Genomic DNA, 27,259 nt, shown 5'->3' on the forward strand with positions numbered 1-27,259 from the left:
CTTGCCAAATGTTTGTTATTATACATATGTCAGTTTAAGAGAGGTGGCGATTTAAGAAATGATTATCATGTGACTATAATATACTCTTTAGGTAAAAAAATACATTGAATTTAAATCTAAATCACCGTCATTGTGGAAACGCAAGTAATTATGCGTCGTGGTATAACAGAGTTGCTGATGCTAGTGATTGTGTTTCGCCACAAATTGTTTGAATTAAAATTCGCAACAACTACACAGTTTTATATGTCTGTAATTTGTGGACTATTGATGACCACTTTTGCGTGATGACCGCTGCAGAACAACTGATTGTTTCTAATTATTTGCTTGACTCACGCAGAGTTAGTTAATGAAGAACTTATCCTCTGTAAAAGGAACCCTATAAGTCCTACTTTTTGGTTACGAATTTTCACATATTGTTTTTATTCCTGTCTATTTTATTTACCTAATCAAATCGTCCCCATATCACATTTTTAACGTATTTAATGACGTATCACAACTTTAGAACTTAAGAGGTAATTATGGATTGCATCAGTTTTAATTCATTCACATTCGAAATATAAAGTCGGTTAAAAATTACTAAACATTTTTAACAACATTTATCCTCCATAATGCTATTTTATTTACTTTAAATAATAAACAGGCAAAAATATATAATGCAATAAACAAATGAACGCAATTATGTAGTGAAAATAGTCTAAAAATGATTAGCCGCATGGCAAATTGCCTCGCTTTAACATTACAAAAATATTATCAGTGGCACTTTCCCGCTAACCTCGGCCATAGATAATACCAGCTGTCAAAATATAGTCACCCACTACACGATTGAGGGTTTCATTTGCATGAACGATGTTTGCGTATTCATTTGGAATTAATTTCATTATTTATATAGATACTAGCGGATCCGACAGACGTTGTCCTGTCTATACGTCTTTAATTTGAAAATTTCAAACTTTTTTTATAAAACATTCTGGACCATTTTGATGAAAATTATTATTCAAATGTTATGACAATATCTAACGATCCAGCACATGGTCTACAATAACACAATGATAAAAAAACTTTTTTTTAATTTGATCGCAGCGCTAACTGTCGGGACAGACTAAAATTAAAATTCGAATATTGTTTAAAATTTGACAGTGCGATGGTAGCGCCGTCTGTCGGATCCAATGTAAAACATTCCGAAATCAACAACTACTAATTAATTTAAAAAAAACATTGTCCAGCGGACAAAATTGTGAATCTAAACCATTCTCGAATCTCCACGAACACACACAAAAAATTTCATCAAAATTGGTCCAGTCGTTTAGGAGGAGTTCAGTCACATACACACGCACACAAGAAATATATATATTAAGATATGATGGTTATATCTTGAGCACAGGAGTATGACGGTGTTGTGTTACTAACAAGTTGAACAATGATTCAATTTTATATTGTGGTTTCTGTATAAATAAATTGTAAGGTAACATTTTGTTTGAGTAACCATTTCTTCTAAATTAACTACTAAACAAAGAAAATATTGGTAATCTTTTTTTCCATTCATACTTATAAAATTATTTTATCAATTTAAGTACTTTATTTTTGAAAATAAGATTGTGTATTTGATTGGTAAAAAAACCTTTTTACTTGACATTTCGACTTATAAAATTTCCCTTACTCCAATGGGCACCCGTCTATTCTGAGACCTCAATATTCATCTCAAACCACCTAGTCTTGCTCATTGTCAATAAATTGTAATCTAAACTCATAAAAGCGAAATATAAAATTATCTACTATGCTATTATAAATCTGTAGCATCGTTCGCTAACATTAATTATCAAAGGATGCATGAGCTTGTGAAAGCTTGTGATGGACTCCGGACTAACTTTTAACTGCTGACATCTAAGTTTCTCTAAAACTTTGGCCTTTTAGACAAACTACTCGACACTTTATTTTCCCATAATATTAGAGGTCTTATTTCCATAATTACCAGTAACGGACTGAGAGCCGAGAATAATATCACCATAACAAAGCCTTTAGTAGAATAAGTAACAGGATTAACTCAAATCAAGATTCGCAACTATATCTCATTGTCCGAACAATCAGAGGCAATTCAATTCAATTCAAATTTACGATTATATATCCAATTGACAGGTATTCACAGAGGTGTGCCATTGTCAGTTAGCGGAAAAGTATTTAAATAACTATAAACAATCCTTTAAGGTATTAAGGATTATCTAAATATATTATGCTTTTTTTCTGGCCTATGAAACTCTTTAGTCGGAAGCTGATGTCTGGAGCGGATCTCTTTCCGCCGGTTTCAGTCCAGCGCCTCTTATAACAGTTTTAAGAACAATGAGTCTTTCACTTGATCGCTCCATCTGGTCAGGAGAACATGATTTTGCCTCCACCCATGATCAATTTCCGTATGGCCGATATAAGATATAAATTATAAATCGCTGTCGGCCTATGGAATGGAGAGTCCGTATACGAATCGAGTTGGGAAACGATGAATTGGTGCGCTAGTTATAAACGTATCTCGTCAAAGATGCGTTGACATGCGACATGAAGCATCATTACGTCCATTTCACCATTCACATTCAAACGCAACGTCTTGCGTCTTTCATTTTACAAAATTTTGCAGAATTTAGATTTGCCAATTAAAATATTCGATAAAAAAATATTGTGGTGCGTTCTGTTGACCTTATACATGATTGACGAGTTAATTACTATATCTAAATATTTATCTGTGAAATACGTACAAGGCTCAATTTCTTCCCGTATACCCAATCGATACTTCCAGTGTCCCTCAATACACAATTTATTTCCAACCATCGTCCACACTCCGCACCTCCTGTGTGCACTTCAAATATTTATTTGACGCGAATCGACCTCACTCACCCTCTGTGGCTACGGAACGAGCGGAATTTTTCAATAAGCAAAAACTTGAACGTTATAGTATAACACTAATGGGAAATTTATTCATATATTGACTTTGACATATACAATAGTACGTTTCTAAAACAGACATATTGATGTTGTTGCAGTTGAAAAAATTACATTGTTGTTTAAAATGAAAAAGAGTTAACATTTAATTAGAACAAAATCAGCGGTTAGATAATGAAGAAGTCGTTATGTGGATATAATTTGAAAATACATAAGGAACGTCCTGGTATAAAATAGTGTATTTATAAACTTCTAGAACATAATTATTTAAAAAAGAATAGCCTACAACATTTTTTACAGGCGTGCAAAGATTTTTAATTAGTCATTATAACGGGAACTTTAAATTCATATGATTTATCCTCAAATTATAATAAAATAATTAATTCTAAATAAAATCTTGAGTGACCAGAAATATGGAATGTCATTTGTTTTTCCATTTACTCGCCTGTCAAGTAGTTTACTAGTACTTTTGTCTAACGGCTTATTTTCATCTCTTATATTTGCTTGAATATTTTTTCATATTAATTAGTACTCAAACAAGCACTGACATAATAAAAATTACAATGTTTGATGTATATATATACTTTTGTGTGTGTATAGTGTAAAGAGAATAAGTATTAAGACTCTAACATACGCCGATGACTTTGAGGATTTGACCTCTACTACAAACAATAATTTACTAACGCCATCTAGTCTAACAAAATAGTGAATAGTCTAACAAAACTACGTGAATACGAAACCAATTATTAGCTAAATATAAAAGTTTATAAATAAATATTGGTCTAGAAAAAATGGTGGCTGCCAATTATTTAACTAGTACATACATGATTTTTTTACATGTTTAATTCGTTCTGAGGTTAAAACTTTTTAATGTCAGTATTGCTAAAATACCGAAACCGAGTCATCATCATCAGCTGACGATGGACTCTGAAGGTTGGTACTGGATCTCGAGGATGGTAAGCAGTAGACATACCGTCATTGAGCTCGTTGTAATCAGCTCAGCGAAACGATACTAGAAATGTGACTATATGAACCTGATGATGGACTCCGAAAATGAGTAGTGGATCTCGAGGATGGTAAGCAGTAGACATACCGTCATTGAGCTCGTTGTAATCAGCTCAGCGAAACGATACTAGAAATGTGACTATATGAACCTGATGATGGACTCCGAAGGTGAGTAGTGGATCTCGAGGATGGTAAGCAGCAGACATACCGTCATTGAGCTCGTTGTAATCAGCTCAGCGAGACGATACAAGAAATGTGACTATATGAACCTGATGATGGACTCCGAAGGTGGGTACTGGGTCTCGAGGATGGTAAGTAGTAGAGATACCGTCATTGAGCTCCTTGTAATCAGCTCAGCGAGACGATACTAGAAATGTGACTATATGAACCTGATAATGGACTCCGAAGGTGGGTACTGGATCTCGAGGATGGTTAGCAGTAGACATACCGTCATTGAGCTCGTTGTAATCAGCTCAGCGAGACGATACGAGAAATGTGACTATATGAACCTGATAATGGACTCCGAAGGTGGGTACGGGATCTCGAGGATGGTTAGCAGTAGACATACCGTCATTGAGCTCGTTGTAATCAGCTCAGCGAGACGATACTAGAAATGTGACTATATGAAGCTGATGATAGACTCCGAAGGTGGGGACCGGATCTCGAGGATGGTAAGCAGCAGACATGCCGTCATTGAGCTCGTTGTAATCAGCTCAGCGAGACGATACTAGAAATGTGTTATATGAACCTGATAATGGACTCCGAAAGTGGGTACTGGATCTCGAGGATGGTAAGCAGTAGACATACCATCATTGAGCTCGTTGTAATCAGCTTAGCGAGACGATACTAGAAATGTGTTATATGAACCTGATAATGGACTCCGAAGGTGGGTACTGGATCTCGAGGATGGTAAGCATTAGACATATCATCATTGAGCTCGTTGTAATCAGCTCAGCGAGACGATACTAGAAATGTGACCATATGAACTTATTAATATTTAATATTAAATAAATATTAGGTAATATTTACTATAATACCACTATATTTCTTTGAGTTTATTGAAAAAATAATCAATTTCAACGATTCGTCTTCCAGTTGAAATTTTAAATATTTTTCTTGGTTCTGAAACCTACGAGTGCAGCATGTTATATCTAAGCCCGAAAATGAAATCAGAGTCAATCAGACCCAGTACCCACCTTCGGAGTCCACCATCAGGTTCATATAACACATTTCTAGTATCGTCTCGCTGAGCTGATTACAACGAGCTCAATGACGGCATGTCTACTGCTTACCATCCTCGAGATCCGGTCCTCACCTTCGGAGACCATTATCAGGTTCATATAGTCAAATTTCTTGTATCGTCTCGCTGAGCTGATTACAACGTGCTCAATGACGGTATGTCTACTGCTTACCATCCTCGAGATCCGGTCCCCACCTTCGGAGATCATTATCAGGTTCATATAGTAAAATTTCTTGTATCGTGTCGCTGAGCTGATTACAACGAGCTCAATGACGGTATGTCTACTGTTTACCATCCTCGAGACTCAGTATCCACCTTCGAAGTCCATCATCAGGTTCATATAGTCACATTTCCAGTATCGTTTCGCTAAGCTGATTACAACGAGCTCAATGACGGTATGTCTACTGCTTACCATCCTCGAGATCCAGTACCCACCTTCGGAGTTCATTATCAGGTTCATATAGTCACATTTCTAGTATCGTCTTGCTGAGCTGATTACAACGAGCTCAATGACGGCATGTCTACTGCTTACCATCCTCGAGATCCGGTCCCCACCTTCGGAGACCATTATCAGGTTCATATAGTCAAATTTCTTGTATCGTCTCGCTGAGCTGATTACAACGAGCTCAATGACGGTATGTCTAATGTTTACCATCCTCGAGACTCAGTATCCACCTTCGGAGTCCATCATCAGGTTCATATAGTCACATTTCTAGTATCGTCTCGCTGAGCTGATTACAACGAGCTCAATGACGGTATGTTTACTGCTTGCCATCCTCGAGACCCAGTACCCACCTTCGGAGTCCATCATCAGGTTCATTTAGTCACATTTCTAGTATCGTCTCGCTGAGCTGATTACAACGAGCTCAATGACGGTATGTCTACTGCTTACCATCCTCGAGATCCAGTACCCACTTTCAGATTCCATCAGGTATCAGGTTCAGCAACTTATTTTACTTGGTTGTACAAGTTGCACTTGAAACTTGACAACTCTAAATTTGAGTTTGGTTTGGGTAGGTACTTATATACATATACTTATAACATACAATAATTTCCGAAGTTCATGTCCTCGCCTCACTTGATATTTCTTTTTATATTTTGGCATTTCTAAAAAAATCCGCGGGTAAAAACTAAAATACGCAAATATTTAATTATTATTGGCTTCGACACACAAGCGTAGTCCTCCCGTCGCAAAGCGTTGAGGTGGACTGAAGACAAGCCGCATGCAGGGCTCGCGGGTGTGAAATTGCGGAGGGAAGCCCATTGCGCTTGAGTTTATTTACCATTTATTACTTTCCATGCCCAGGAAACGAATTAATACAAATTTTTTTTTAATCAAAATAATAATATATGCTATATCTAATAATACGTGTAAGATTAAAATAAATCGCATAAACCGTTTTGGAGCGAATTTGTAATTTATGTCTAATCTACGGTTCGATGGTAAATTTTTTTTTGGGAAATTGGTATTGCTTTTATCTTTTTTGGTTTTATCAATCGATACAGTAGGCTTCAACCCACAATATATATTTTTTTCAAATGCATATGAGCGACAGTTCTTCCAACAATTTAATTTAAACTAGGGCTAGTTGACCGATTTGAGCACTGTTCAAGCCTTAATGTTTTTCGCTGGTTTAATAGCCTAAGGTGTAGGGTAAAGCAAACTCCTCATAAACTACGCTTGGAGTTGCTTTTTCACAATCCATAATAAAACTGTCTATACCTTAATATATTGTTGACTTTTTATATCATGTTTGCAAAGGATAACGGCTTAAAAAAAAATTACTAGCTATTACTGTTAATTATATCATTATATAATAATACCCTAAATGGGTATTGGCCTCAAAAAACCTTCTTTTCTTCGGTGTATATAATTTTATAGACAAGAAGGTGATCAGCCGAAGTCACACGTGTTATTGTATTTTTTCCTTCACCGTGGGCGCAAGTGCTAGACATTAAAAAAAACTCCATTGGTGCACAGTCGTGATTCGAACGCAAGACTTCAGGGATAAGAGTCGCATGCTTAAGCCACTGGGCCAACACTGCTTTGTAAAGAATTACATATAACCTAAGTAATAAGAGGTAATAATTAATAACAGATAAAAGTTAAGTTTTACAGTTTTATATTATAAAACTGTAAAACTTAACTTTTGTCCGTTCCCAGAAAAAACTACTTTAGTTTGTCGATAATTTTAAAAATAGTTTTATATTTGTTTTTGTAATATTTGTTTGTTTTATATAAGTAATGCAAACTCTTATTGATAATTTATAAATAAGTTTTAAATTTTTTACCAAATAAATTTATACATATCAAAACAATACAATACTAAGAACTCATACATGGTTGTTCCGCAGTAACAAATTAGCATATAATCTCTGTTACAAAGCAAATCAAATTTTCTAAACGTTTAACATAAAAGTATGCAAATCCTGCCATAATACATGTAGACAGATGTCCCTTGATTGTTATTTATGGTCAATTGTGATAACAATTATTGCGACCCGCCCCGGTGACGTATGGAAAACACTCTTTGTATTCTTCTATTTTTTAATATAACGAGGAAGATTTTATGTGAAGTAAAATAAACGAGTCATCTGTGATTGGACTAAATCCATATCTATTCGAATTAAACAAAAACACACTCAACAATATTATTTTGCCGTTGAGTATAGCGACCCCGGAGCTTCTGTAACGCAGCTTTCAGGAACTACTCAGTGGTTTAAGTTGGTATTGCTATTGGGGTATGTGACACTCGATCCACATCATTATCTTTCCCACCCAGTATCTCAATAGTATACCCCTGTAACTTTTGAGGTCAAATGCATTTCCACCTCAGATATAAAAAAAGACTAGTATTATTTCATATTACGTAAACACCTACGATTCTAAATAAGATTTCCTATTTGTTTGCTATATAAAATTATACATTGCGCTCGACACATTGGACAAGGCGCGGAAAACAAACACAAAGAATAAAACAATCTCAAATTTGTTATCATTATAAGTTGATATATTTGTTTTGTCAACGTAAAAATGGTAATACTCCACTCCAATATATAAAAAAAATACAGTTATAAACTAAACTCTGTTATGTAAATCACACAGTCAAGTTTCAACATCGGCTCAAACAATCCGATCTTATCCCATAATCCGCTAGTGTATTGCTAAAGTCACACCCAGCTACAACTAAATCAATTTCCCTGAACAGAGATATATTCGTCATGTTTGTCTGTCAAGGACGTCTAAGCCTATGCTTATCTTGTCATTATCTGTACAAGTCTACCTCTTTGGTATCTTAAATCGAAATCTGGTCTTATAGGGTTGAAGCAACTTTCAACTGAAATGAATTAATAATTATAATGTATATAGTTATTTTTTTTTAAGCTATTGGATAGATTTGATCGCAGGCTATGAGCGCGGCGACCGAATCAAGAAATTCCGTAACGAAAATAACCTAACACACTATGACGTAATAAAGGTGCTCCCAATATGCATTAGAGCAGAACAGAACGCATACTGCGTGTCACATCTCTCTGACGAGATCGGTAACGTTAACGTAACGTAAACGCGGCCGGTACGCGTTAGACACGAGACAGACTATATAGGCTTGTTAGTCTGAGTCTGGTACATTGAATTAATGTAAAAGAAAAAAAATACTGCATAAATAAAAAATAAATAAACAATTATAATTGCATAGGTTGACAAAAAGTGCTATGCAATAGCTTTATCGCGACAGTCCCCGAGTGCCACACGTATCTTTTTTGATTCGTGGTGGTATAAAGTAATAAGTGAATTATCAGGCATGAATAGGATAGAAGAATAGAATAGAAAGTTATACTCATTACTTTATATTATATTCTTCCACTAACTCTGATCTCCTGCGACCACTTGGTAGTAGAAGAAACATCAGAGTTTAATAATACAATTACGTCAGTAATAGCGTTAACATAAGCACTCGATAATTTCTTTATTTAAAGGCTTAGAGATCGTTCCCCAGAAATAACTTACCAATAGCCCAGTAATCCTAACCTATGAACATTTAATTTTTTGTCTGCAAACAATTCTTAAAAATCAGTGTGTCAACCCTAAAGTTTAAAGATTTCTAGATAATGTTTTTATTTTTTTGTTATAGTGCCAAGTCCATGGGCTGAGCATGCGCTAACCTTGACAAACTGAGCTTTGTATTTTAAATTTCGAATACTTGTTTGTTGTTTTTGGTTTTAACTCTGCAATGTATAAGTAGACGAGAATATAATGATTATAACTTAAAATAAAGTAATATAAAAAAATCTCAAAGAGTTAAGTTACAAGAATATTTGTTTGTACAGCAATTAGTAGTTTTACACTCTTGTTTACAATGTTCGTTTAGCTTCGATTGGAAAGCGAATGTTACTTCGTTACACCGTCCAACTTTTAAGGTTTTCTAAGGTTTCCTACAAACGAAATGCATGCTTTCCCCTACTAAGTTTTTTTAATAGATATAACAAAGTCATACGTAAAATCTTGATCAACCAAACGAGGTTTTTAAACGCAAGAGCCTACAAGCTGGCAAACTCTCGACAGGTTACAGCCTAGCGGTCTTTGTATGTTGCTGCTATGGTACTGGGTTCGATTTTCGGTTCGAGAGTAAGTTTTAGATTTATTCTCGGCCTTTGGTAGGGTTGAACGGTACCGGGCGAGTGCTTAAACCGTACGAGGCGGGCGCGGTTGAATTTCTATAGTATGCAGAGGGCATCGAACTAAAGAAAGAAGTCTGTGTAGGTTTAGAACGTAGCAATACGTTCTAGGCTGAGGATGGTCATTACGGTGGTCAGTAATTCAACAGGTTCTAAGTGAGTGTATGTTTCTTGGAATTACAAAAATATTGATGCCTTTTTGCGGGTTTTTCCAATGAACTTGTAAAATCGTATGATTATCCGTAGCTTAGGACGTAAGCAGACAAAAACTGTTTGACATTTTAAAACCAAAAATAATTAACAACAATTTCAATTGTATATTCTTTAAAAAAAGAAAAAAATGTATATATGATGGTGCAATATTTATTGTTTATAATTTCTGCGTCTAAATAAAATTAGTTTACATTGTTAAGGATTGATTCAATATATATAGCTTCTGACTGCGATTAAAGCTATACTGCGTATGCAACTCAAAATACCTAATCGTGGTATAGCAAGACCGTCTAAGTCTCAAATCTTTATAATGAACTATTCACTTCAATAGTTTCGAGCGAATAGATTCAATTCTGAATCGACTCTATGGTCAGCCTTTCTTAGCTGAGCACGCATTGAAAGCATCGAAATGAAGCCATTCAGTTTGGGATTGTGTCGTATTTCTTAGATTTTTCTAATTAAGTTTCGCAATTACTAAGGAGTTGCATTTTCTCTTTGGATTGTATGTTTGAATGTTTCTTGCTTTCAAACAATTTTAAACCTTCTAGAAAATTAACACAATGTTACTGTGATAATTAAATTATTATTTTACGAGTGACCTGACTTAATTTTATGCCCTGTTAAGATACATAATGATAATAACCTATCCAAAAAAAAAAAGTTTTAACTACTAATCATCCGTCTCTTTTTATGACAGCTTATGCAACAAATGACAGAAAAAGACGAAATAATGATTTATAGAATTTAAATAATACGTCTTTTTAATTCACGTCATTATATGTCAGGCACAGAACTAAGTTTATGAATAAAACAGACGTGTAAATGTGTCGAACCTATTAATTTCAAGACGGGACGTTCATTTTAAAATACAATAAACCATCACAGCATAGATAAAATATAATAAACCATCTACTAAGTGAGATCCTAGAGTTGGTCCATTCCTCGCTGAACGAATAAGTTTCGTAATATAGCCAGGAAATGCTTCCAGCATTAAAGGTATACTGGAGGACCAAACTTTTTAAATTTATTTTTATCTTCTATAAATATTTTATTAATTATTAATATGTAGTTTAAGTTCTGAAATAAATATTATAAACTAACTCATTTCAAATCCCATCTTCATATTTCACAAATCAACACCCATTGCACTTCGGCATTACAGACAGAATTTTGACCAGAATTCAATTGTTATTTTAAACAAATACAGATTATAATCCTTTGTGATTAAAGCAACTTGCAGGAGTGCCATTGAAAACAAAGATGAAATAACAATAATCCAAGATTTTCCAGTTCTCGCCTCTATGTTGTAAAAGGTAGAATATTAGAAGCTGCAAATGTCATTTAGTCGTATGGTAAAATACGAAGACAGTTTTGCTGTATCAACATTATTTGGTTGTGGAGTTGTGTGCTTTACACTAATGGACATAAAAGCGATATTTGCATGGTACTCGTGTAGTTGTGTGTTGGTGGTTTGTGTATGAAATAGTAAGTAGAGGAGTGAAGTGCAGTGTAAATTTGCGATGCCCTCGCGCGGCGGCCGCTTATATCTCGCTCTCGTTCCTAATAGCGTTTTGTGATTTGTTGGCTTTTGTTTTTTGCGCTTAGTACGCTAAAAATAATATGAGCTGGTGGGTTTTAACTGATGGTTTTTTTTTCAGATTCATTGTGATTTGTTCGTTATAATCCTTTCCAACAAATATGCAACCATTTAATTTTGAATTTACTTCCATGTTTGTTTTACTTCCATGTTTGTTTAGGTACCTAGTAATTTTATCTCATTTCTTTTTACTTATGCATTATTTTGTCATTTTCTGATAAATTGCGCTTATGCTGTCATAAAAAGAGATGTATGAGTACTTAGTTAAAAACGTGCAGTTAGATTCTATCAGGTCACTCGTAAATTAATAGTTTTATTACACTCAGTAATTTTTTATAACTCATTATCTAGATGGCTTAAAAGTTTTTTGAATCAATGAACATTCAAACACATTAGAACCAATTTTTTTATTATTCAATTGAATATAATATATAGTAAGAAATTAACAAATAAAATTACTAAAAATAACCAAATTAAATTACACGAAATTAACCACAATTTCAACAACAATAGTAACGTCCTATATCTAGTGCGAGCGTCGAAGAAGTGCACCCGACCATACAGCGCGCCGTGCTTATATAGCCTGAAAACCAGTTTAGTCCAGTATACCCCACTGCTACACGTCACTTGACTTTTTACAGCTTATTCGGCCTCTCCTGACGACGGTGCGTCCTCGCCCGTGTGATGATAGGCAGGTTGGCATGTTGAAACTTGACCTGCTGATGACTCTTGTATCACGTGCGGTGGTTGTGGTGAAGGACTATCGTCATCATCAGCGCCACCTAAAAATTACATGATTTTTGTTATTATAACGTTAAATTAACATAACTTCATCGAAAGTAAGAGCGCATCCATTACTTTCGACACAACATTAGTTCATTTTTTTTTTTTTTTACATAGCAAGAGCGTCTCCATTGCTATCAACAGTAAGAGTGACTCCATTACTGCACATCACACTAAGCAAGAGCGTCTCCATTGCTTTCAACAGTAAGAGTGACTCCATTACTGTACATCACACTAAGCAAGAGCGACTCCATTGCTTTAACAGTAAGAGCGACTCCATTACTGTACATCACACTAAGCAAGAGCGAATCCATTGCTATTGATAGTAAGAGCGACTCCATTACTATCACACAAGACTCCCGCAGGTCTTTACCAAAATAGGTACTACCTATATGATAAGCAGTCCTAATAAAATTACAGTTCTCTCAAACATTTATTAACATACATAAGTTTTGAAAAGGCAAGTAAAAATTACTTACTCTCAAAGAATGCGGCACACACATCAGGGGTCCATTCCCCGCGCCAGGGCAACATGTATTCCGCGGCAGCTTTACCATAAGAACCAGCGACTAATTTTAGTTCATATCTGTCCTGCGACAACGTCGCTAAAACCACATATGGTCCGCGCATACAGGAGTCTAGCTTACCAACAGCTTGGCACAAATGCAAAATCGCCGCCATTGAAATGCACACCCTTGCGAGTCAACCTCGCAAAGCACGATGTCTTCATATCTTGACCATTGCTAATGACTCGGCATAGATACTCGATCTCCGTAGTCTGAAAGTAACATTTTTTTTTTTAAATTAATGGAAAAGCCTGCCCTTACCCTTACCCCCATCTCTGACACATCATGTAATGTACCTAAACCCTCTTCTATTGTTTTACTAGGTAATAATACGTCATTTACACAATTACAACACACAAGGACTCTGCCTAATCTATGTAAAATCGTAACGTATTTGATATAATTCGTTGATATACAACCTGTGCATTACCTAATTCTTATGGCATCTTTATGTACTCATAATGACCCTCAGGTGTTACGAATCTCGGGAGTGGTGTCGATTTTTTTTATTTAATTTTATCTGGTGAAAGCCAGTAGCCATATCAAGGCAAATATAATAGGTAGCTTTACCTAGCCAAACAATATGGTCCTCAATTAACGGAAGCGGGTATTTTAACTGTCTTTGAGTTTTAAGTTTAAAGTCGACACAAAGCCTATCTGAATCGCTTTTTTTCTTTACAAATCTCTATCTCTAATTATTTATTGATTTAACACATCTTTTATGATATCTCTAACGCGTAATTTTTCATCATACGACATTTTATAAGGGCGGTAAACTGTAACTAATTTAGCCTACCGCTCGACTCGGAACGCTGTCGAACAAAACAGTCCTCCGTTTTATGTCCTACCTTCTTACAAAATAGGCAAATAATTTTGATATGAGAACTGCCTTTTATCTAAACTTGAATTGTTTGTAGATTGGGTCTCTGGTGCGGTTTCACACAGTTAGTTTTTTTTTTGGACACAAAATTTGTATATGACCAATTTCCCCACATGAAAAACATTTAATATTAGACTGAAAATTATATCGTTTTCGGGAATTATCTCGCAAATTTGGCCTTATAACGTGATTTTGTATTATAGAGCGCGGTTCTAGGGGCTTGGTATATAATGAGAGGAATTTAACTAAGCCTTCCGATGATAAATTAGCACTAGTCGCGACGGCGCGAACTTGTGGGTCCTTAATACCCCAAATAACTACTACAACAATTAACTCTTCACTCATTCCTCGTACAACACGCAATACGTGAAATAACTATCAGAGTCTGTTGTCATTACGTCGAATAAAATATTTGCTATGTCTACTCGCTACGGAAAAAGCTATTTAAATTCTCTCAACTATTATCATTACTAAGCCACTCATTTAGCCACACTTTAGCCTCCCCTTTCAAACAATATCGAATCAGAGATACACACTCACGGTCATCCCAATAATTAGACAACCGCGCAGTCTTCCTCCTCACACCATATATCGAAATACTTGAAAGACGGATCAAAATTAGAAATATAATTGGAGTTAGATCTTACCAGAATTGTGCTCAACGCACTTACTAGTTTGTCGGTCACCTGATTAAGTACCAGATCAGTGCTTGACTCTCATGCGCTGCTTGAACTTGGCACCGGAGCGTTCTCAGTACCATTGTGCGAACCGTCAGTACCAGGTGGTAACGAGTGTCGCTTACGGAAGAAAGCAGCAGACCCGATGGTGTTGCGCATGTCGGTGTAAAGGGCCGATCCCCTCGCGGTGGTTTTGCTGAGCACAGTTGTGGTGACACCACCGGTGGACATAGCTCAGTCGCTTGCGTCGGTTGACGGTTTAATATCGACTGTAACGTTTCTTCAAGCCCAGAGACGGGTACACCGTCTTTTTTTTACGTGTTCACCGCCTACCCTCCATTATTTTTATTAAACGTATAACACTCGCGTTTTAAACTGACTAAAATAAAACCACGTGGGCGTTAATTTAAACTAATCAGAAATGAGAACGAATCCCACTACTGAAGTAAGAAATTAACAAATAAAATTACTAAAAATAACCAAATTAAATTACACGAAATTAACCACAATTTCAACAACAATAGTAACGTCCTATATCTAGTGCGAGCGTCGAAGAAGTGCACCCGACCATACAGCGCGCCGTGCTTATATAGCCTGAAAACCAGTTTAGTCCAGTATACCCCACTGCTACACGTCACTTGACTTTTTACAGCTTATTATATATTAATACTTCTTACAATTCCCTTTAAAGTTTTAACTTCATAATGTATTTATTTCTTATACAGATTTATTGGTAATGTTCTATAAATAATACCGGTACAGCACAGACAATTTTAACCATTATTTACTAAGGAAAATAAGTAGTGATTAGTGTCAATCAACGGTAACCCCAGACAGCGTATTAGCAAATGACAATAGGGGTTAGACGTCAACAGACAATATGGAATGGTATATAAAAGGTGGTAATCTGATGGTGGCAGACTTACAGTCCGAGTCACTTGAATAGCCTCACCCCCAAAATTAATGTAAATTCTGTTGTATATTCAATATTGCCTGTTTTACTTTATAAGTAAACTTCATTAGCATCGTACTATATCTTAATCATAAAAAGTAAAAATAAGATAAATAAATAGTACTAACTGTACACTAAATTAGTGAAAATGGTGCGTCACTTGAATAGCATCAGTGAAAGAAAACACAAATAAATAAGGCTATAATTTGTTTTTAATACTTTGTATACTTTCCATTGCTTTTAAAAAATACGTTCGGAAATAGACTTATATAATGAATGAATGTAATTTTGATCCAAATTATTCCAATTTTTATGAAATTCTTGTTCAAGATCTTCGCTGCTATTAAACTGGCGTCCACCGGCAAATATCTGGCGAGATAGATAGCCCCAAATATTTTCCATAATATTCAAGTCCGGAGAGTTCGATGGCCAATCTAAAACTTCAATTTTACTTTTTTGAAACCAAGCTTTTGTTTCCTGTGACGCATGTATAGAGGCATTATCGTGTTGGAAAATCCAGTTCCGGTGTTTTAACACTAGAAAGACGGGAAAATCTATCTACCTACAAAGACGGCGACCGGTCAAATGACTCCTCCAATATATTAAACCTTTTTTTATTATTTTAGCTGTTAAAAATGGTGACTATAGTAATAAAACAGGGTTTGATATATGATTAATTATAATATTTATACACATATTTTACATTTTAACATTTTCTTTACATTACAAGAGCCGCTAAGTGGCTTTTTACAAGTGTCTTTATTAGTTTTATTTTTGCACTTTTGTACATAACATTTTCCGAGTTTCCGGATTTTGAGTGGAAGATCGAGAAGAATTGAAAAAATGTACGGCCACCTTCGAGATGCTGCTTTAACACTATGATTTTATGCCATCTGGTAAGCCACATCCACGCCGTACTTGGTAGCATTGTAAACAGGCACAGTTTTTGGCTTTTTCTTAGGGTGATTGGAGTCTATTTCAACATTGTTATGTAACGTGCTAAGGAATAACACGTTCTTTTTTCGTTTTCCTTGATAAATTGTGAGTGTACATCTATCGGATTTCAGGATTTTTGTTTCAAACAAAATCATATGAAGTAATTTGACGTAAGGTGGAATCTTTCGTAGTGCCCTGTTCATAGTTCCTACAATCGTAGTGCGTTTTGCGAGCAAGTTATTTACCAAGCTTATCGATGTAAAGAAGTTGTCAGTAGTTATATTTCGGCCAGTATTTGCAAAAGGTTCCACGAGACGCATAACAACGGATTCACCAAGGCTTTCGTTTTGTGGCCTGCTTTCGTCCTTTCCTAAATAAGGAAAGCCGTTGAGCACAAACTTTGAATCCACATCGACACAAGCAAGAAATTTTATTCCAAACTTATCAGGCTTGTTAGCAATGTAATGAAGAAACCTGCATGTAACCTTAGTAGAAAACAGTTGTTCGTCTACTGTAAAATTTTCTCCTGGCTTGTAACATGATAAGCAGTTCTCAATAAATTTCTTCCAAACTTCTGATATTAGTGCAAATTTGTCTAGTTCAAGTGACCACGACGTACCATCGGTAGAGGTGATAAGACCTTGAAGCTCAGAAACTTTTAAAAACTTAAACTTGAAACTTATAAACACTTATCGGATCTCAGCCGTCAAATGACTGCCGCCGTCTTTGTCGGTATATCAAGATTTTAAATAATAAACAAAAGCGATGTGAGTTATTTTGATACATAGTTTCATTTAACTACTAATATTAATAAAAGTCACAAAGTTTCAAAACGTTACGTCAAATAGTTTGTGAATTATTCAACATTAAATTCAAATTGACAGTCAAATGACTGCTCCCGTCTTTCTAGTGTTAAAATATTAAAAATATTTTTTTTCTTTTCTTCTAATAGATTAGTATACAATGCTGAATTTGTTTGAGTCGGAAAATTGAAATTGGAATAGGCCCCTTATAAGAAACCGCCCCCCATACCATTACTGAGCGACCTCCCAAATGACGACGTGATAACACCCGCTCTTCTTTTCTTAGATCGTGAAAATAATATGAATAGCCATCTGGACCATCTAAATTGAATTTTTTTTCATCACCAAAAATAACATTATGCCATTGATTTGTCCAAGACATATGTATTTTAGCAAATAACAATCGAGCATTTTGATGTTGATCGCGCAAATGAGGTTTCCTCTTGATTTTCTGCCGTTTAAGGTATGGTGATGACTTTATAATGCGTCGCACGGTAGACAGTGATGCGCTGGTGTTTACTTCATTCGCAATTTGTCGCGCTGTCTTGGAAGAATTAGATGCTGCACGTAAAATAAGCCGACGTTCACTTGACGACGTAGCCTATTTTGTACGACCTTTATAGTTTTTTCCATAGTTTTCTTTATTTTTCACATAATTATTAACTACTTTAGGACTGCGACCAATTTTTATTGCAATTTCACGGTGAGATAGTGATTTGATCCAAATAAAAATTCACTTTTTCTCTTTCGATTTCAGTTAATTTTCGACCACGACCCATGATAGCTAAACGATTGAATAAGACTTCGAAAAAAATATATACGTAATATTCGACGCTTAAATAAAGAATTGCTACCAAAAAACCAAAACAAACGCATGCGAGTAATGTTCGAATAGCACTGAGGCTAATCATGTGACGCGGACAAAATGTCGCACCAACGCGGGGCGCGGTATTCCAGTGCAGGTTCATACGTGTTTTGTTTTGTATCGTAATGCACTGCGCGTGAAGTCAAATTAATACTATTATAAAAATAATATTAGTTCATATTTATACAGAAATTACAAAATTTAGGGGTGAGGCTATTCAAGTGACTCGGACTGTATTACGTTACAAAATAGAAATGCTAGTTATGACTCACTCCCCTCATTATGATGCCAATAGCATCCTTATGGCACGCTCTTCAGTTTTTATATAAATGCTGCAAATGCAGAGGGACATGGACGAAACTAAGCTAACATTGGATTTTCATATTCGTAATGTCATGAATGTCGCCTGTCAATCAAGCCTTGATAGGGTTGTGAAGAAGCCTTTAAAATAAAGTTCTACATAACTGTACGCGTGCTTATAATGACCATTAATACTAGCGAATAAAGTTGAAATCGAATAATTCTATAAGTAGATCGTGCGATTCGCTACTTTACTTCGTAATAAACCTACGGACGTCGCTGTCGGCTGTCAGTCGCGCTTTAAGAATGCAACAGTATGCTTATTATATTTCACTATCTGTCTCCTACTATGGTTACTCGAATGAACTCTTAATAGATAAAATATAACGTAACAAAATGAGAATTATATTTGATTAGATTATATGGATGTGTTATACGTATATGTATTGATAGTTTTTTGGGAAAATTGTGCACCTTATTTGCATAAGAATTTTCATCTCGCAATCTGCTCAGGCAAAAGGCAATAAATTTGAGGATTAAAATCTAATAGTTACGTATTTTGAAAATGTAAATTAAAGGAAAGATAACGAGACAATATTTAAATTTTTAATTAGGTTTGTCAGATAGCTTAGTATCCGTCCATTGCATCATATTTATTCAGTTTATTTTTTAATTGTTATTACATATTTAATTCATGTGCATAGCAAACGTGTGTTCTTTGCTATAATTTTATATAAAAATGACGTAAAACAGAATCGCTGGTATCCCTTTGGTACTAACAGAAATATCTTTTAGTTTGTGATAGTAACAGCTCCTTACGTACTTATTGTCGATTGTGAATTCAATTACTGCATAAAGTAGGGGTAAAGATTTGTATAATTGAAGAGCTTACAAACAAAGGCTCGGGCGGGTCTCACGCCACCCCTTAGGGGGAAAACTGTTAACTCGATAACTTGACATTGTGCGATGATTCATCGAAACCAATAGTTATTCGATATAATATTGCTTCGTTATATGTAACAAAGAAACTGAATTTCTGACCTACGTATTTTATAATGTCTTAATAGAAAAAAAAACTTTTACACAATTAAAATCTTATTATAAATATAACTTATTTTTTTATAATTCCAACACACAGCAACAGTATTTACAATATTCTTAATCTACATATTAATAATAAAATTATAATATAAATAAAATTACCAAATTTGAATAGTCCCTATAGCAGTGTATCGTTGATGCTGGCAGCATTTCCTCGCTGTATTATTATATTTTGTTTACTTATTATTTGTTATATTAGCACTCTGGTAAAAATCGGTGAATGTTTACTCGCATTTAGGAGGCAGAGACAAAAAGGCCGAGCTTGGAAAAAAAATTAATGATTACCTTTTCGAAATGGTTGTTGAGATCTTGATTACCTTTGTAGTATATATGGTTTATACATATATATAAATATATGGTGCACAATTTGAACTGAATCTTATGACGAAAAGAATTAATTTTGGGAATGCCACTCACCTAACCAATAAGCACTATATGAACACAATTAAATGGATTTCGACACGATATCAGCGCGGGCGCATATGACCTTTGCATAATTATGTGTTCCATTGTGAGTGTATCTCACAACGAGTAATTTAAGATAATTAAACCTACACGACGTTAATAGTGTTGCACATAGCATTTCAATATGTGTTTCCAATTTCCATAGTACTATATCGCTCTTCTTATTATTAGGTTTACTGTGTAATAAAAAAAATATTCATATTAAGCTAGGAATTTTTATATACTTGAAATATATATTATATGTTACTTGGAAGAAATACTGGAAACAAGGAAATTCTGAAAGGAAGTCAAAACAAGAAGATAACTTCAAATAACCTTGACTAACATATGCAAGTCAAACATAACTCATGTTTCGACTTCGATCTTCTTTTGGTCTCTTCAGTTCTAGAGGTTCGACGTCTGTCTCCAGATACTAGATGCAGCTCTTCTTCTGCAGTCACACTACCTAACCTAACGTTACGAAGCAATGATTTTATCATTGTATCAACATGTTCTTTAGTCTGGATTTACCCATAATAACTAATTGAATGAGGTGGTAACACCACCAGTTCCTGGGCCAGAAGTAATGCCATGTAACATGTGGCCCAGGTACGCAACCACTTCCGTTGCTTGATGTATTCATTATACATTCAGCTTTAGGGTACTAACTATAAGAACTTATAAAAGCATCTATATATATATTAAATTCCAAATGTAGTATATTTATAACATGATATGTCTCAACCTTATCCCTTTATCGCCCCTTTAGTCCGATTTGGTCACGGACTAACCTCTCCCAAAGATAATAATGTATCTGTAGATAAAATCGCGGCTGCAGGCGCCGCCCAGGTGTCTGCACGGCCGTAAATGGCTCATTTGAGTGAAATATTATTTAAATTCAATTAATGTAGTCACGACTTTACTCCATTTCAATCCAACTTACGATAAGTGACTTTCATGTGCACCTTAATAAAGATAGTTAATATTTTGAATATTTACAAAACTTATGCAGAGCATCAAAGGCTAGTGTTTGTGTCACGTGTTCCGCCATAACCGCTACCATCTCCTTCAATTAATAATAATGGGTGAAATCCAGGATAAATTGTATTGGTAGAAGAAAAAATAACGATGATGTTTTTATTTACTTATTTAGACTTCGTAACCATAATATACATAATTTTAAATACCTATTATAAAAAAGTAAGTTATTAGGCAACGGGTAATCTTCTAGGCAACCCTAATATGGAACAAAAATAAAGAAACACCTACAGAGGGTGTACAAGAAGTACATGATTAATAAACAAAAATAAACTATAATTAAAATTAAATAAAACGTTTTCCTACCATGGACTGACATTGCGACTGTGGAAGTTGCACAGAAAGGAGAAGATTATAGATGGTATTAATGTCTTGCTTTTTGAAATAACAATTGACTTCATTTCAGGATTACTTCCACAACGCTACAGTATCATCACACAACGTTCATAAACAGTAACAGTTTTGCTAATAGCTAAAACGCATTAAACAATGAGCGGTTAAGGAAGTCCGGGCTTGTTCCGAGTACACCCGGATACGCCCCGCTCTATCCGGATGCCGGTAGTTGGTAAACACGAGAAAAGCTAATGGCAGACAATTAGTACTATCATTGGGAAACATGTATATTTTTCTTTATAATACTTGTTTAAACGAATTTTAACTGGCGTATTAAAATAATGAATTTTTATGAATTCAATGAAAAGTTTTTTTCCCATTAGTATCCGTTTTCTATTTCTCTGGATTAGGGCGTCACCACACTCGTCAAAAACATATATAAAAATAACAATAACTTGAAAATAACTTAGAAAAATTATTAGGTACAGCTCTGCACGTAAAACATTAAAAAGAATACTTTATCATTTTATTTCTTATCTCCATTTTCATTGTGCAGAGTAAAAATACAGGTGTTATTTCTGAATATGTTCAAATGTCTACAACCCCCGAGGCATTTGGCGTTTAATTATACCCCGTATGTTCTAAATAAAACCAAGTAGAGAGAAAAACTAATCACCTTCTTTTATTATGTACTTGATAATTTGGTACATTATAACTATATAGGTTTAAATAAAACTATAAGCCTAATTTGTTTCGTCATTTTTGCATGATTTAAAAATCGTGTCTGTTGGTATCGTTTGTATTTCTGCGAGACGAACACTTCTATGCCAATCAGTCGATGATCGACTAAGCTTTTTTCAATTTTTCAATTTCACAAATCACTACATTAATTATTTTACTTATAAGTACTAATTCACTTAAATACACGGTAAATATATTTTTTTAATATTATCTTTTAATTATCAATTTTTACTAATGATAAAAACAAAATGTGTGTAGTAGTAGTATATAAAACTGTCAATATCTGAATGACGTCTTTGAATACAGGTCTTACAGATAAAAAACTCAAATACCTACTGTTAATAACAATGTTAATCACAGAGTTAGGGTAAGATTGCTATTATTTGTCATAGTCATAGCTCGCATTTCTAATCCAAGATTTATACCGATATAATCGGGACTATCTCGCAAAGAGTATATTTTTTATTATACCGCGTTATTTTGTTGGTCCCAAAATACATTTTACTGGTTGAGCGATAAATCCTACATAAATACGATTTGTGCATGTTTTCCGCTTCTTTTGTTACAAATCGTTTTTCTTTACAGAAACCTTTGCCAAATAATTGTATACTAAAAGCATAACTACTGCGATCTCAACATGATTTCTTAGTACAAGCTGCTTCTGTCGATACAAGCTATCCGTGATAAGTAGGATTGGTGTATGTAGATAGAACTTTGTGTAAAAATGACAGTGCGACTGTGCCAATAGGTATATAGGATATTTATTGGCACAGTTGAACTGTCAACTAGGCACAGAGTTCATTATCTTAAGATTGTTTTCAATCTGAGATTGTGGATTAATTATTGGGTACGGGTGTAAGTAGTATTGGTTCGGAAATTAGACGAGAAGCCGGTTCCACAATTCGTATTCTGCTGAAATGTCTGATGATGAAACTCAGCTGTAGGTATTAATCCATACAATTGTAACACTCCATGTTAATGGCGGCAAAGTTGCAGCGGTAATAGCGAGAGTACTATTTTTGTACTACATATTTTCCGTTTGATTGACAATCAATTGCGACAGAGGAAGCTGCGACTGACAGTTGTTAGGGCGGTATCTTCAGGGTCGTATTACTAGGTGTCGGTGTCGTGCAATTACAAGAATCGAGTCAGCGTAAAATTAGATTCTTACACCGCAAGTCGCAACTCAATTGTATTGAAATGGTCGAAGTAAATCGTATTATAGAGACGTAAATGGTTTTGTAAGATATTTGTTAGTTTTATAATTGATTTAAACGTCTCGATCTCTTTCTAACTTATTAAAGTCACCATATATTAAGGTGAATAACCTGTGTCTCACTATTGACCCACTAATATTTGACAATGATTTAAAACCCCTTTCGAGGACTGTGAAGAGCATATGACTATGTATGTGATTGATTAATATTAAATTTCATTTATCAAATATTTATCTATATAATCATCTGTGAGTTTGTAATTAACTCCGGGCTGGTTTTCGTATTTTTTTTTGTGTTCAAGTGGTTTAGACTATGATGTATATTAATCAATGAGATTCTTTTTTTTCAGACGTGTGCAACGTTAACGTATTCGATCCGGTACTACTGCGTTATAAGACATCGCGTTGTAGGAGTATTTACTTAAAAAAGTTATTTACAATTTCAAAACTAGCAACACGAATTTAATAAATTTATTGAATTTAATTTTTATAAAACACAATTGAAACGACACTATGGAATTATAACTAGAGATATCTCCGCGTTATAGAGGAGATTTCTTTACAACAAAGTTACTAGTTCTTAGTTAATCTTCTATTAACAAACATAAAAATGATGATTCTATTAAATAAACCTGAATCAAATTTAAATAGGAGCTCCTGTAAATCTTGTTCAGAAGAGACGTAAACTGTATATTAAATGTAGAGAATCCTCATCAAAGCCAAAGATTAGGCATTCCTGCGCACTGCCATCCGTCTTGTTAATCTATCTGGTACTAATGACGTATCTGAATCGATGTAAAAATAGCCTTTGAACAGGGCTGTGGTCGACAAGTAATTTGATATAAGTTATTAATTAGATTTTATTAGTGTAATATTTTTCAATTATTTATTTTAAAAATATGTTTTTTTTGTTCCAATTTTGATTTTATTCAACAATTTATCTCATTTTTTTAAACCGATATCATTACTGTATGAGTGAGTGAATTTCGAGTCTAGTTTGCGGAAACTGAGCCCACCTACCTTACCTTACATTACCTGTATGAGTGAGTGTGTGTGTGAGTGGGTGGGTAATACTTCAATAGCTGGGACTATAGTACGTTCAAGATACCTTTCAAATTTGTTAAATGTTATTTATGGTACCAACGATCAGGGTCACCTTGATAGAACCGCTACCGCCCAAGTATAAAAAAGCCTAACAGCCTGTGGTCTATTGTATATATATATAGCAAAACATATGTGGAATGAAATATATATAATAAATGAATAATTTATATTAAAACAAGAACTGGTTTGCATAACTTAAAAATTTTTCACATTTTAACTGCATCGTTTTGTCTCCTCTCGAATTGTTTAAACGCTGTGATGAGGCGGATAAGTATGAGTGGAAACGGCGCTTTTAAATTAGATTTGTATGAATTCGGGGATTAATTAGTACTATGCTACATTATTAAGCCGATATCTTTATAATGAATTGTTTCATAACCTGGGTATGTGTATATAACAAAAGAAAAATGTAACACAGAAGGATAAAGACGCTAGAAAGAACTAGCTATTTGATGCACTCTTCCTTGGATCTTTGTAGCTTGTTACATGGACAAAAGTTCTTCATGTGAAATTTTTGCATGTCATGAAATCAATTTAACAAATTAGCAACAGTTCGGTCAATAACATACAACTGGTACCTTAGACAGTTATAATATGAATGGATTTCAGAATTAAATTAATTGTAATTGGCAAGGCCCTGTTTCATCAAAGACAGCAAACGCGTTTGATAAATTGCGGATTTGTATCAACGCCTCCTACTTCCACTATTTTATCGTTATATTCCTTTTATACTGACGCTTTATGAGTCTGATGTTCAATAGTTAGTAATTACATTTAAATTTTATCTAAAAGTGGCTTCTGTATTTTCTCTATAGATATTTGCATTTTGAATATTACAAACAAACAATCAAGATGATCAGTCTTCTGTCATTGTAGATATGAATTGATTACTAAGTGTACCGCGCGAAGTGTGTGTTAGTGTTCAGCTGTGGTTTGAATGCTCGACCTCTACAGACCTGCTCGTAAGCCCTTTAAATAAATAAATAATTAATAAGGCATGTGTTCCTAATGATCCATGTGAAGTTGAGTCATTTCGACTTAAGGACGAAGCATTTCGATTAGACGGTGTCAAGAAAAGAGCGTACCGATCCAAAGGTCGGCAACGCTCTCGCGAGACCCTGGCATTGAGTTTCCGCATCTATATTAACATTAGATGATCCCTGCCCGCTTGCCCCATATTCTATAAAAGTGAGTTATACGTATTTTATATATAGTTTTATACAATACTACTTGCTCGTCATTTGTTTTTTTTTGTAATGTCTTGATGGTTTTTTTTAATTTCGCTGCGGATAGAGCCAGGAAATAATAGTTAGGGCGTGGTAAAATTTATATACAAATTCGCTTCTATTTTTATAGTAGGAATAGATAAACGGCGTTTTTAAAATGAAATCGTTCGAAATAATATATTGAACATATTTATAGATAGACAGGAAGCTACTGCTATAAAACAGGGCTGATACCGGCGGGTAATAATTTTAATTTTTTAAAAATATTTCTTATTTTAATAATTTAAAAATATTTTTTTTAACAAAAAATACACAATACTATCCCAATAGAGAAAGAAATTCACACACAAAACTAAACATAGACGTATAAAAGTAATTAGGAAAACAAATAAAGATTGACATAATGAAAAATGTTATTTTATTACCAATAATCGAATTTCCGCATGCTTTACAGAAATTCTATTTCTAGCTCAACTTCAGACTTAGTAAGAAAATTTATAATTCCAGTGTATGAAGAGAAAAGGCACCAGTTATAGAAGAATCTCTTACATATGCGTGGAGATATCAACTTATCGATTCTCGCAGCGTATACTTCCATACATAAATTCATTGAAATAGAAGAAAGAAAGAAAATAATTTAAAATTTATAGTGTAGAGAAAAATTTGATAAATCTTTGTTTCCTCTTGAGCATAAAGATAAGACATATTTATGAGCGGAAAGAACCATTAAAATAATATTAATTCGGTGCATCGTTCTCGGGGGAGTGACGGAGCGACTTATCCGATCTGCGGGGTTAGCACGCTCAAAGCATGTCTCACAACAGCACAGTACAACATTGTAAAATAAACTCTAAGTTTAGCAAAATAAGATCTATTTCAATGTACAAGAATTCAATGGTCATGGTAGCTGCTTTGTTTCTATACAATTCAGTGGCTGAATTTCAAGAGCTGAGCAATTATCGTTGGTGTCTTGCGGCTACATTATCTGTATCTAAACTGGTGCAAGCGTGCTATCAGTTTGTCTATGACTTGCTGTGCTAATGAAATCTGATAAGGGTATACGGAAGCGTTGAACTCCTACAAATACTTACTTACTCCTTCAGCTAAAGCAATAACCGTCGATTAGGTAATATTATATATATATATATATATATATAGAACATACATTAGTATAGTAATAATAATATACGTTGTTTATTCAAGTTATTTACAGTCTATTTATTAATAGAGGAAAATATGAAATATAGAAATACCATTTTGTTGTGGAAATATAAAAAAGAGACTTCAAACAAATGAAAACACTTTAACAGTATAGGTATACTTATACAAGTAACTTACTACTTGGTACTCGTTTTATACAAGTAAGAAACAAACGGTTTTTGTCAAATATATTAATTTTACAAAATAAAATCAGACACAAAAACAAAATACAATTAACAGTTATTTTAAAATAATATTTAAAATGAATTGCACCTCATGTACGACAATTAAGGTGTACTAACAATGACATTATACAATTATTTACAATTCCCTTTTACTTATTACTCATCATCGAATGATCCTTCTCAAGCGTCATCATCAAGTGTTTACAAATCTTTCTCCTAATGGCCATAATTTCATAATGTCGTATTAAATTT

The 27,259-nt window shown here is 34.3% G+C and overlaps 1 protein-coding gene and 1 long non-coding RNA gene across 2 annotated transcripts in view; one reads left to right on the forward strand and one right to left on the reverse strand.

Annotated features, from left to right (window-relative positions):
* Positions 1-27,259, forward strand: part of LOC111000911 (collagen alpha chain CG42342) — a 294,010-nt gene that overhangs the window by 45,710 nt on the left and 221,041 nt on the right. The gene's annotated exons all lie outside the window — the stretch shown is intronic.
* On the reverse strand, positions 12,415-14,925 carry LOC123689916. Its single transcript, XR_006750783.1, has 3 exons — positions 14,534-14,925; positions 12,920-13,218; positions 12,415-12,439 (listed from the first exon to the last, which is right to left on the reverse strand). It is a non-coding gene; the product is annotated as an uncharacterized LOC123689916 (long non-coding RNA).

Source organism: Pieris rapae, chromosome 17 (genome assembly GCF_905147795.1).
Source record: "Pieris rapae chromosome 17, ilPieRapa1.1, whole genome shotgun sequence".
NCBI classification, from domain to species: Eukaryota; Metazoa; Arthropoda; class Insecta; order Lepidoptera; family Pieridae; genus Pieris; species Pieris rapae.